The 12,984-nt window shown below is 43.8% G+C and overlaps 1 protein-coding gene across 3 annotated transcripts in view; it reads left to right on the top strand.

The window, feature by feature from the left end:
• Positions 1 to 12,984, top strand: part of LOC115153298 (pro-neuregulin-3, membrane-bound isoform) — a 553,781-nt gene that overhangs the window by 480,463 nt on the left and 60,334 nt on the right. The gene's annotated exons all lie outside the window — the stretch shown is intronic.

The raw sequence follows: 12,984 nt of genomic DNA, 5'->3' as shown, positions 1-12,984 counted from the left end.
CTCTCCTTAGAAACACATGACCATAGATACCTGGGAAATAGACATATCTACCCACAAATTATCAACCATCAGGATCATTATACATATATTTAATTTAACCTGATTTTAACTAGGCAAGTCAGCTAAGAACAAGTTCTTATTTACAATGGCGGCCTACACTGGCCAGACACTGGGCCAATTGTGCGCCACCCTACGGGACTCCCAAGCCTGGATTCGAACAAGGGTGTCTGTAATGACGCCTCAAGCACTGAGATGCAGTGCCTTAGACAGCTGCGCCACTCGGGAGACCCTATATTCAGTGGGGTCCGGAATTATTGGATCCCCTGATAGAGATTAGCAACAAATTTAAATAAAATACAAATACTATGTTGTATAATTGTACATTTAAAAAAAAGAAAATGTTATTATTTTTTGCCAATATAATTACTCAGAGAAATATATTTTGTTTAACAAAAATATTGTATCCCCTCTGTGTTGTATCCCCAGTGTTGTTATCCCCTTGAGAGGATAACTACACTGAGCCTTTTTCTAAAATGTTTTATGAGATTGGAAAACTCACTGGGAGAGATCTTGGACCATTCCTTCATACAGAATCTTTCCAGATCCTTGATATCTGTAAGGTTCTGTATTTATTTTCTAAGTCAACCTTCTGTTTTGTTTCGTTGTGTTCTTGGACGTAGCCCTGTCTTTCATTTTTGTTCATTGATTTCGCCTGTGTTAGTTACTAACCTGGTCTCATCAGCTCCTTATTTTGCCTACCTGTGTTTGCCTACCTGTGTATGACCATTGCCTGCCTGTGACCACGATTCCTGCCTTCTGCAAAAGTGTATTAAACACCTGCCGCACTCTGCGCGTGAATCTACACATTTTTCTCCCTGAGTATTCACTACAGAATACCTCACCCAAAAAACAGAATGGATTCAGCAGAGCTACAGCGGCGCCTAACCCAGCAAGAGGAGCGTATGGAGGAAATCTGCCATCTTCTCCACCAGCCCATTCCTACTCCTCCGGTGCCAGGTATCATAACCCATAGCCCTCCTTCATTCATATACATGCCTGGAAAATATGACGGTTCACCTGGGAAATGTCAGGGACTTCTGATGCAATGCAGCAAATACATTGAGCACAACCCCACTAACTTCGCCACCGACAAGAGCAGGGTGGATTTTGTTGTGTCTCTACTCACAGGCAAAGCCTTGGATTGGGCCACCTCCATATGGACTGCCACTAGCACAGAACTCGGATCCGAGACCCATTTCCACCCTCTTCAAAGAGGTATTCGATCCCTCTCCTTCTGGTCGTCCTATAGGAGACCTCCTGTAGAGGTGTTCTTCAGGATTTAAATCAATACATTCGTATGTCCATCTCCATTGACCACCTCACCGCCGAAGAACTCATTGACCACCCGAAACCTTCTCTTTCCATGATTCCGTCATCCCGTCCAAGTCTTCCAGAGACCATGCAGTTGGGCCATGCTCCTCTCCCGTGTATCGAACGACAAAGGCGGATCCAAGAAGGGCTCTGCCAATACTGTGGAGGGAAAGATCATCTACTCAGCCATTGCCCTGTTCTCCACGGAGAGATGAGAAGGCTCCCTCCTCTGCCATGCAGGTAGGCGTGTCCTTATTTCTAAATATCTCCCAGAAGCAATCCTCCATCCCAGTATTGATAACCGTGAAGGGTGTTACTAAGTACGTAGAGGGTTTGATAGATTCGGGAGCAGCAGGTAATTTTATTGATCACCAGCTAGTACAAGAGCTTGACATTGATCTAACACCTGTCACCCCTCCCTTAAGGATTAACACCCTGGACGGGCAGCCATTGGGCACAGGCTTCATTACGCACCTGACACAGAGCGTCACTCTCCAGATTGGAGTCTTCCCCACCGAAACCATTAAACTCATGGAACTCTCATCCCCCAAACAGCCACTCATCCTTGGACACCCCTGGCTTTGTCGTCACGACACTGCCATCTCGTGGCAACAAGGTGAACTTCTGTCCTGGTCTTCTACCTGCTTCACCGGTTGTCTCAGCCTACCCTGCAGAGCAACCACCATTGAGGACTCTGCCTCCAGTGCCACCCACCATACCATATGAATACGCCCAGTACAGCAATGTCTTTAGCAAAATCAAGGCCTCCACTCTGCCACCACATCGCCCAGGGGACTGTGCTATTGACTTACTCCCTGGAGTGTCCCCACCGAAGGGCCATGTTTACCCCCATCTATCCCGGAAAATGAGGCAATGGAGAACGACATTGATGAAACACACAAACGGTTTCATTCGTCCTTCTTCTTCCCAGGCTGCGTCCAGCTTCTTCTTTGTTGGAAAAAAGGACGGTGGTCTCCGTCCATGTATTGATTAATGTTCCCTGAATGACGTCATGGTCAAGAACCGTTTCCCTCTTCCTCTGATCCTTGCGAACCTTGAACAAGTGGGCCGTGCCAACATCTATACAAAACTCAACCTGCGAAGTGCATATAACCTTATCCGTAAAGGCGACGAATGGAAGACGGCCTTTATCTCCGCATGAGGGCACTACAAATACCTGGTCATGCCCTACGGCCTTACTAATGCCCCCGCCGTCTTCCAATCCTTTATGAACAAGGTATTCCAGGATATGATCAACTGCTTTCTCATCGTCTACATTGATGACATCCTGATTTACTCCCACTCCCTGAAGGAACACATACAGCATGTGCAAAAGGTTCTTCAATGGCTCCTTGACCATAACCTTTATGTGAAGACTGAAAGTGCACCTTCCATATAACCTCGGTAAACTTCCTCGGTTTCGTACTGACACCTGGAGGGGTCAGCATGGATGAGAACAAAGTCACCACTGTCAGTAACTGGCCCAAATTACGGTTAAGGAACTCCAATGTTTCATTGGGTTCTCCAACTACTATCGCCAGTTCATTCAGAACTTCAGGTCTACTGCCACTCCCCTCACTGCCCTTACCAGCCAAAAGACCCGGACCCTTCAATGGACTGAAACCGCCCTGACTGCTTTCAACAACTTGAAACGCCACTTCACCTCAGCTCCTGTCCATCGCCAACCTAATCCGACCATTCCCTTCACCCTGGAGGTGGATGCCTCCGAAGTAGGAGTAGGAGCCATACTCTCTCTGGATGGGTGTGAACCCCTCCAAAATCAAATCCATATGCCTTCTTCTCCAGGAAGTTATCCTCCACTGAGAGGAATTGCGATGTGGGGAACAGAGAACTCCTCGCCATCAAGCTGGCCCTCGAGGAGTGGCGCCACTGGTTGGAGGGCGCACATCGCTTTCTCGTCCTAACAGATCATTGTAATCTGGAATATATCAGAGGAGCCAAGAGGTTAAACTCCAGACAAGCCCGCTGGGCTGTCTTCATCACATGCTTCCATTTTCATGTTACAGTAACTCAGACCATACACCCATTCTTCCTTCCTCTACCATTGTAGGACTGGTACAGTGTGAGGTTCACTCTGCCATACAAGCAGCCCTAACCTCATGCCCCGGCTCCTCCTGAGACACCAGCTGGGAAGAATTATGTACCAATAGCTGTTAGACCCAAACTGATGCAATGGTGTCACACGTCCTTGGGGTCAGGACATCCGGACATTACACGAACCACCGAACTTCTAGCCCGTAAGTTCTGGTGGTCCTCACTGGCATCCGACGTAAGGGGATTATGTAGTCTCCTGTCCAGTCTGCGCCCAAACCAAAAGCCCTCATCATCTCCCTTCCGGTAAGCTTCAACCTTGGCCAATCCCTCACAGACCCTGGTCCCACATAGCTGTTGACTTCATCACAGGCCTTCTTGAATCCTCTGGTAACACCACCATCCTTGTCTTAGTAGAACGTTTTTCAAAAATGTGTCGTCTGGTTCCTCTTCCCCACCTAATGCCATGGAATTGGCTGAGTCTTTGTTGCAACATGTGTTCCGTCTGTATGGGATTCTGGAGGACATCGTCTCTGACCGCGGGCCCCAGTTTGTCTCCCGGGTGTGGTGAGCCTTCTATGACTGACTGGTGGTCGCCCTCAGCCTCTCCTCCGGGTACCATCCCCAGACCAACGGGCAGACGGAACACCTGAACTAAGAAATAGGGAAGTACCTCCGCCAACAATGTTCTGCCTCTCCACACGACTGGAGTCGGTATATGGCCTGGGCCGAATACGCTCAGTGTGTACTTGGTTACCAACCACTCCATGTTTCCCTGGAAGGCGGAGCCTGGTACCGTTCCAGCTGTCGACGACTGGTTTCGGCGTAGTGAGCGGTATGGGAGACCGCTCACCGGCATCTGCAGGAAGCCTCTAATACCCAGAAATGCTTTGCCGACAGACGCCGCCGACCTACGCCAATCTTTCACCCAGGACAGCGTGCGGCTCTCTACCAGAGACATCCGGCTCCGCCTCCCCTGCAAAAAGTTCTATCCTCGCTTTATTGGTCCTTTCAAGATAACCCATCATATCAACCCTGACATGTACTACCTCCAGTTACCGCGTCAGTATAAAATCTTCTCGTCCTTCCATGTGTCTCTGTTAAAATCAGTCACCTACAGTCCTCTTCATCCTCCAGTCTCAAACCGCAGTGCGCCCCACCGTTGGACGTCAGAGGGGAACCTGCCTACGCCATTCAGGCCATCCTTGATTCCAAACACCTGAGAGGTTGCATCCACTATCTAGTGGACTGGGAAGGTTATGGGCCTGAAGACCATTCCTGGGTCTCCGATAAGGACATCCTCGACCCGGAGATGATTCAGGCATTCCACCATAACCGTCTGGATCGTCCCGCTCCCTGACCTCGGGGTCGACCCCCGAAAAGGCCCACTGGACATCAGCGTCGACGCAGAACGTCGGATCAGTCCACGACCTTGTCGAACCAGCCTGCCGGACCTCACCCTTGATGTAGGCGGCCGCCTATGCTCCCCCGCCCGCCCAATCCACCCTTTGGTACCGTTGGGTTGTCAGAAGCCTCCCTTGGGGGGGTACTGTAAGGTTCTGTATTTATTTTCTAAGTCAACCTTGTGTTCTGTTTCGTTGTGTTCTTGGACGTAGCCCTGTCTTTCATTTTTGTTTATTGATTTCACCTGTGTTGGTTACTCACCTGGTCTCATCAGCTCCTTATTTAGTTCAGTTCGTTCTGTTTGTGCCTTTGTGAGATATTGTTCGTTTTGACTCTACTAAGCCTTTTCATAGCTCGTTTGTGAGAACCAGTTATAGCCTTTAGTCCTACCTGTGTATGACCATTGCCTGCCTGTGACCACGATTCCTCCCTTCTGCGAAGGCACATTAAACACCTCCCGCTAGACCTTTTTCTCCCTGAGTATTCATTACACAATCCTTCATCTGTGCTTATGTACTGCACTCTTCAATTCAAACCACAGGTTTTCAATGGGGTTCAATTCCGGAGATGTTTTGTGGTCAATTAACCATTTATTTGTGGATTTAGATGTGTGCCTTCTGTTATTGCCTTGCTTAAAGATCCACTTGCGGCCAAGTTTCAGCCTCCTGGCAGAGGCATCCAGGTTTTTGTCTAAAATATTGTTGTACTGGGTAAAGCTCATGATGCCATTGACGTTAACAAGGGCTTCAGGACCAGTGGTAGCAAAATAGCTCTATAACATCAAAGATCCACCACCATATTTACAGGAGGTATGGTGTTCTTTTCTGCTCATGCATTCTCATTGCGACGCCAAACCTACTGCTAGTGTGCATGGCCAAAGCACTAGTTCCAATCCAAGTGCCAATGCCATTTAGAAAACTCCAGACATTTACATTTGTTGGATGACATGAAAATAGAGCTCTTTGGTAACACGACAATGTATGCACACATTACTGTAAGTCGCATATATTATATCAAACTTACTTTCAAAGATTGTGTTTGTATGGTGTTATAGAAATGCCACGGCTTACAGTGTATTTATTTCTCAGCTGCTAATATTAAGCATTGCTCTGCTATAAAAACGGGAGTCTACCCGCATGAATAAAAAAACTAACTGCGGGAAAGAGCCCTCCATTTGCAATTCACTGTATTTTTTTCCCTGCTCCTGTTCTTCCCCATGTGATAATGGGCCATTCTAAATCGAAGCAAATTTTACATATTAGTAAAGAAAGTTAATTTGAGAATAGTTTGACGGGTGAAAATATGATTACTTGATGAGAGGCAAGGAACAGCACAATTTTTTTGCTACTTTTTCAGAATCATCGATAGCCTATAGTCGTATCATGCAGCCTGAACCTGTTTCCTCCAGCATCTTCACAAGGTCCTTTGCTGTTGTTCTGGGATTTATGTGCACTTTTCGCACCAAAGTACTTTTCGCACCAAAGTAGGACTCAAATGATGTCAATTAGCCTATCAGAAGCTTCTAAAGCCATGACATAATTTTCTAGAATTTTCCAAGCTGTTTAAAGGCACAGTCAACTTAGTGTATGTAAACTTCTGACCCATTGGAATTGTGATACAGCGAATTATAAGTGAAATAATCTGTCTGTAAACAATTGTTGGAAAAATTACTTGTGTCAATCACAAAGTAGATGTCCTAACCAACTTGCCAAAACTATAGTTTGTTAACAAGAAATTTGTGGAGTGGTTGAAAAACGAGTTTTAATGACTCCAACCTCAGTGTATGTAAACTTCCGACTTCAACTGTAGTTAGATAACATACAGTAGGCTGACTCAAATTCTGTTCTTCTGAATTACATCTTCATATCATAATGTTTCTTAAGATCTGCCTGAAATAAATAATGGATTTATTGTGATGTATATTATATTGATTTATTACACTTTTTTAATTGTCGATGTTCCAAAGGCGCACATCAGCAGCGTGTTTGCGTGCAGGCCTGGAGATGCTAAACGTGTTTGTTAATTGATGGTCAATTACCGTGAGACCGGCAGTCATCTGCATGGCAATTACCAGCTGACAAAATGTAATGACCGCCACAGCCCTAGTAAGGACTGTATCTAATAACCAGATATTACATAGTAATATAGGAAAAATTACTAGCATGATTGCTAACAATAATAACAACAACAGAGTTGGTGTAAACATGTTACCTAATATCATACAATGAGGCTGTACAAATGGGCAACATAAATAGCAAGTATTACACATAGAAATGACACTTGAGGTAACAATAGCCAATACTAATAACAACTCCAGCATATAACAAAGTAATAGCTAGGTAGAGATATACAAAGCCAAGCTAAACAACATCAACTTACTTTGTAGTCATGCATCCCATGTACATATACCAAAGCTCGCCATGGATCTGTCCTGCCAGTGCAACGCTAGCTAGCATCTGGCCAATCAGAGGATGTATGACCAGTGCATGGCCAGAGTGTGGGGTGCATGGGGGACAGTCTGATTGGCTGGGGCCACGAGCTGGAGGTGATGTTGATTCTCTCATGTGATGGGGAGAAAGGGTGAGGGTGAGTGAGAGCTAGACTCTGTGGCGCCGGCCGGACAAATAAACAACACACACTGGAAAATAGTCCTACAGTGCCCTCGGCAGGGAGATTCTGTAACATCTCCTTTCCAATCTAGTCCACTGCAATGCACTCTACTTAAAGGGGAATTTCACCCTGGGGGAATCTAGGGATGTTTTCATCATGTCCGAGACATTTCTAGGACAGTGAGATGTGTTTCACACATAATTGCCCAAGAGGAAGGCAGGTCTGGGCATCAGGCGCTGAATGATACACCCTATGATTGGTGGGGTGACATTTAACCATTCATGTCTCAGTCGGAATATAGCGAAGAGGATTCCAAACAAAGAGTTAACGTTAGAAACTCAGGTAGCTAAGCCGATGCCAGTTCCAAGAGGGCAGACGACAAGTATGGTGCCTACCTAGGTTATTTTTCCTGCAAGCCACCTAGCTAGCTAACTTTAGTGTATCTACTGAAACCCATACTGTGTATTGCTGGCTAACATACTTCTGTGATACAATGGGGGGAAATCTAATTGTTTTTCTGTTTGAAGGGAATTGCAGAAAGAGAGAGAAAAAAGAATGAGGGAAGTTCCAGATGAGAGGACAGAAAAAGGGATGCAGAGGAATGGTGTGAGAAACAGAATGAGAGGGGCAGTGACAGTTGAAGGTGGAGAGAGATATCAAGTAGATAAAAGAGGTGTGCTGCTCCAGGCCCTCCGTCAGTAGGGAGAGTAATAATGTTTGATTTTGTTGGCCAATAAAAAGTATTTGCTTGTCAACACACGTCATTCCCTCAGCAGACTGCTACCTACGTCCACTGTGAGGCATGCATTCCAACTGGCAGGACTGAAGAAGTGACAGTTTGCTTCATTGTGCATTTTCTTCTGTTTGCTTGGTTTGTTTGCTTGATCCTGGCCATGCATATGCAAGGGGCTCAAAGTGATAACTGGGAAGAGAATGTCATGTTGCTCTCTGAGGCACAGCTTCACAATGGACACAGGAATGAGGAGACTGCCTGGCTCCTACAGCTCTGGTATTGTAATTTTGATTACAATCACTCACACTGCATTTGCAAGTCGAATGCTGTCTGCAAAGAGACCCTGTGAAGAAAAAGAAAGCAGAATTATTCTGAGAGAGAGAGAGAGAGAGAGAGAGAGAGAGAGAGAGAGAGAGAGAGAGAGAGAGAGAGAGAGAGAGAGAGAGAGAATGTATTGAGGGGGTTATGTTCTTTGATGTGATTCCTGGAGTGAGAGTGAAATATCAGTCTCCTCTGTCATTATCCAGTTAAAGAAAGTTGTCTGCAAGATAGAGGAGTTGATACCATCCAAGGCCAATGTCCCCTGCCCTGTATAACATGACCATCAGAAGCTTCACTGAGTGGAAAACATAAATAGCACTGACTTTTGGACAGTCCTGTACGTGCACACAAGCATTATTTTATTATTTCCCCCCCAAAGCCTCTACTCCAAGGCATGGCAGGTCAAATAAACAATGTACTCGCACTGATGTACTGCAGGAAATGCAAACTTGTAGAGTATTTAAGGTTTAAAAAGGCATCTAAAGTTTTAATTTCCACTTTAAAATGTCAGACTTGATTTGCCCTAACAAAATATTTATAACCCCCCCCAAAAAAATAATGTTTTTTTATATCAATTAATCAACATAATAATTCAAATTTCCTGTTGCTCCAGGATTATTTTCCTGCTGTAGCAATCTGGCTCAAATCTTCATCTATATAGGGATATAGCTTTCTGTTCTTCCCGTGACTCAAGTCCTTTAATGGCAAGGTGGAGAAGGCTGCTGTCTGTCAGCTGAAACTAGGAACAGCAGGGGCTCTGTGATAAAAACGTTGTTTTGGGTTTTCTGTCTGTTTCACAGTCATAGGGAACGGTGTCAGACACAGTGGAGGGAATCGACACAGATACAAGTTTTACCATTCATATTCGTTCCCATGCATCAGGAGGTATATATAGTTGTTAGCTACATAGTTATTCCAACGTAATTGCATCTTATTAGTAGAATAATGGTCTATAATAATGTCAAAATTGTAATGTGTTTCTCTCAAATTGATTTGATTTGTTTCCAAACATATAGGCATAAGCTACAGATGTAGGATCTTAATTTGACTTTTGTCACAGCTAAATAAATGTTTACTCCATAATGTTGCTTGATTGGTGGTTAGGATATTAGCTGGCCAAACGTAGGCTACATGAAAAGTGCAATACAGGTAATATAATTGTGTGTTAGTGTGGATTTTCTGTTAATTTATGTGAATCATAAAGTTCATCTGCATTTCCTGCATTGCACGAAAATTCTCAGCAACAAAAGAGTGATCAAATTAAGATCCTACATCTGTATGTGATTAAGGGGCTCCTTCTTTGTGATTACAGTTCCTGCACAAGCTACAGAGGAAGAGTAATATATTCATATATTACTCTGGGGGGGGGGTTAAGATGGCCATGTCATGGGCAAGTTTGGATTCACCAACTCATTCAAGGGTTTTTCTTTATTTTTTACTATTTTCTACATTGTAGAAAAATTGTGAAAGACATCAAAACTGAAATAACACACATGGAATCATGTAGTAACTTAAAGAGTGTTAAACAAATCAAAATATATTTGAGATTTGAGATTTTTCAAAGTAGCCACCTTTTGCCTTGATGACAGCTTTGCACACTCTTGGCATTTTCTCAACCAGCTTCACCTGGAATGCTTTTCCAAAAGTTTTGAAGGAGTTCCCATCATATGCTGAACACTTGTTGGCTGCTTTTCCTTCAGTCTGTGGTCCAACTCATCCCAAACCATCTCAATTGTGTTGAAGTCAGGAGATTGTGGAGGCCAGGTCATCTGATGCAGCACTCCATCATGCTCCGTCTTGGTCAAATAGCCCTTACACAGCCTGGAAGTGAGTTGGGTCATTGTCCTGTTGAAAAACAAATGATAGTCCCACTAAGCGCAAACCAGATGGGATGGCGAATCTATGCAGAATGCTGTGGTAGCCATGCTGCTTAAGTGTGCCTTGAATTCTAAATAAATCACTGACGGTGTCATCAGAAAAGCACCCCACACCTCCTCCTCCAAGCTTCACTGTGGGAAACACGTGTGGAGATAATTCGTTTCACCAACTCTGCGTCTCATAAAGACACAGTGGTTGGAACCAAAAATCTCAAATTTGGACTCATCAGACCAAAGGACAGATTTCCACCGGTCTATTGTTCATTGCTCGTGTTTCTTGGCCCAAGTAAGTCTCTTCTTCTTATTGGTGACCTCAAGTAGTGATTTATTTGCAGCAATTCGACCATGAAGCCCTGATTCAGACAGTCTCCTCTAAACAGTTGATGTTGAGATGTGTCTGTTACTTGAACTCTGTGAAGCATTTATTTGGGCTGCATTTTCTGAGGCTGGTAACTCTAATGAACGTATCCTTGGCAGCAGAGGTACCTCTGGGGCTTCCTTTCCTGTGTTGGTCCTCATGAGAGCCAGTTTCATCATAGCTCTTGATGGTTTTTGCGACTGTACTTAAAGAAACTTGATTGACTGACCTTCATGTCTTAAAGTAATGATGGACTGTCGTTTCATTTGCTTATTTGAGCTGTTCTTGCCATAATATGGACTTAGTCTTTTACCAAATAGGGCTATGCCTACCTTGTCACAATACAACTGATTGACTCAAATGCATTAAGAAGGAAAGACGGTCCACAAATTAACTTTTAACAACCTAGGGGTTAGTGCATTGGGCCAGTAACCCAAAAGGTTGCTGGATCGAATCCCAAACTGACAAGGTAAAAACCTGTCGTTCTGCCCCTGAACACGGCAGTTAACCCACTGTTCCCCAGTAGACCGTCATTGACTTGCCTAGTTAAATAAAAATGGAAATGCATTCCAGGTGACTACCTCATGAAGCTGGTTGGGAAAGTGTCACAAAGGGTGGCTACTTTGAAGAATCTCAAATATAAAATATATTTTGATTTGTTTAACAATTTTTTGGTTACTACATGATTCCATGTGAGTCATTTCATATTTTTGATGTGTTCACTACTATTCTACAATGTAGAAAATACAAAAAATTAAGAAAAACCCTTGTATGAGTAGGTGTGTCCAAACGTTTGAACAAAAATATGAATACTACTATTTCAAGAGATTTTACTTAGTTAACTGTTCTTAAAAGTAAATTAGTTAATTTTAAATAAATTAGTTTGTCCCTAATCTATGAATCTCACATGACACAGCCATGGGTGGGACTAGGAGTTCATAGGCCCACCCACTGGGGAGCCAGGCCCAGCCAATATAAATTAGTTTTTCCCCACTTTATTAAAGTCCGAAATATTCCTCAGAACCCCCCACCCCCATCCTCTCCTCAGGCGATCCCGCAGGTGAAGAAGCCAAATATGGAGGTCCTAGGCTGGCGTGGTTACACGTGGTCTGTGGTTGTGAGGCCGGATGGATGTTCTGCCAAAATGTTCTTAAACGACATTGAAGGCGGCTTATGGTAAAGAAATTAACATTGACTTCTCTGGCATCAGCTCTATTGGACATTCCTGCAGTGAGCATGCCAGTTTTAGAGCTACCTTTAATTGCCCCCATCACAAGATGCATGCTGTAATGATCATGCTGTTTAATCAGCTTCTTGATATGCCACACCTGTCAGGTGGATGGATTATTTTGGCAAAGGAGAAATGCTCACTAACAAGGATGTAAAAATATTTGTTCACAAATTTTGTGAGAAATAAGCTTTTTGTGCATATGGTCAATTTCTGGGCTCTTTTATTTCAGCTCATGAAAAATGGGACACTTTACGTGTTGCGTTTTATATTTATGTACAGTATATAAATAAAATACATGTATATATATATATATATATACAGCTAACTGCCAAAATAAAGGAAACACCAACATAAAGTGTCTTAATCTTGCGTTGGGCCTCCATGAGCCGCGAGAACAGCTACAAAACACCTTTGCAAAGATTTGTCTTAAACTCTATTTGAAGGATGCAACAATATTCTTCCACAAAAAATTCCCTCATTTGGTGTTTTGTTGATGGTGGTGGAAAACGCTGTCTCAGGCGCCGCTCCAAAATCTCCCATAAGTGTTCAATTGGGATGAGATCTGGTGACTGAATGACTCTCTCTCTCACACAGACACATACACACACACAAACACACACACAAACACACACACACACCCTTTAATCCTCCTATGCTCATTTGTGACCCTTCTTTTAAAGTCACTGAGATCTCTTCTTCCAGCCTTGGTAGCCAAAATAACAGGCAACTGGGCATTTTTTACATGACCCTAAGCATAATGGGATGTTAATTGCATAATTAACTCAGGAACCACATCTGTGTGGAAGCATCTGCTTTCAATATACTTTGTATACCTCATTTACTCAAGCAATTATTTTATTTTGGCATATTTACTGTCACTCTTACTTGACGTAATCCTTACTGCATGGTTTTGGCATTTCCCTGTTAAACCACATTGCTAATTTGTGACCGACCAGCTCGATTCGGTCTTATGCATCAAAATTTGAAACTGTGTTTTTTACATTGGATAAAAGTACAGCCTCAGAGC

Source organism: Salmo trutta, chromosome 18 (assembly GCF_901001165.1).
Source record: "Salmo trutta chromosome 18, fSalTru1.1, whole genome shotgun sequence".
Taxonomy (NCBI): domain Eukaryota; kingdom Metazoa; phylum Chordata; class Actinopteri; order Salmoniformes; family Salmonidae; genus Salmo; species Salmo trutta.
This window is presented reverse-complemented; position numbering and strand designations above follow the sequence as displayed.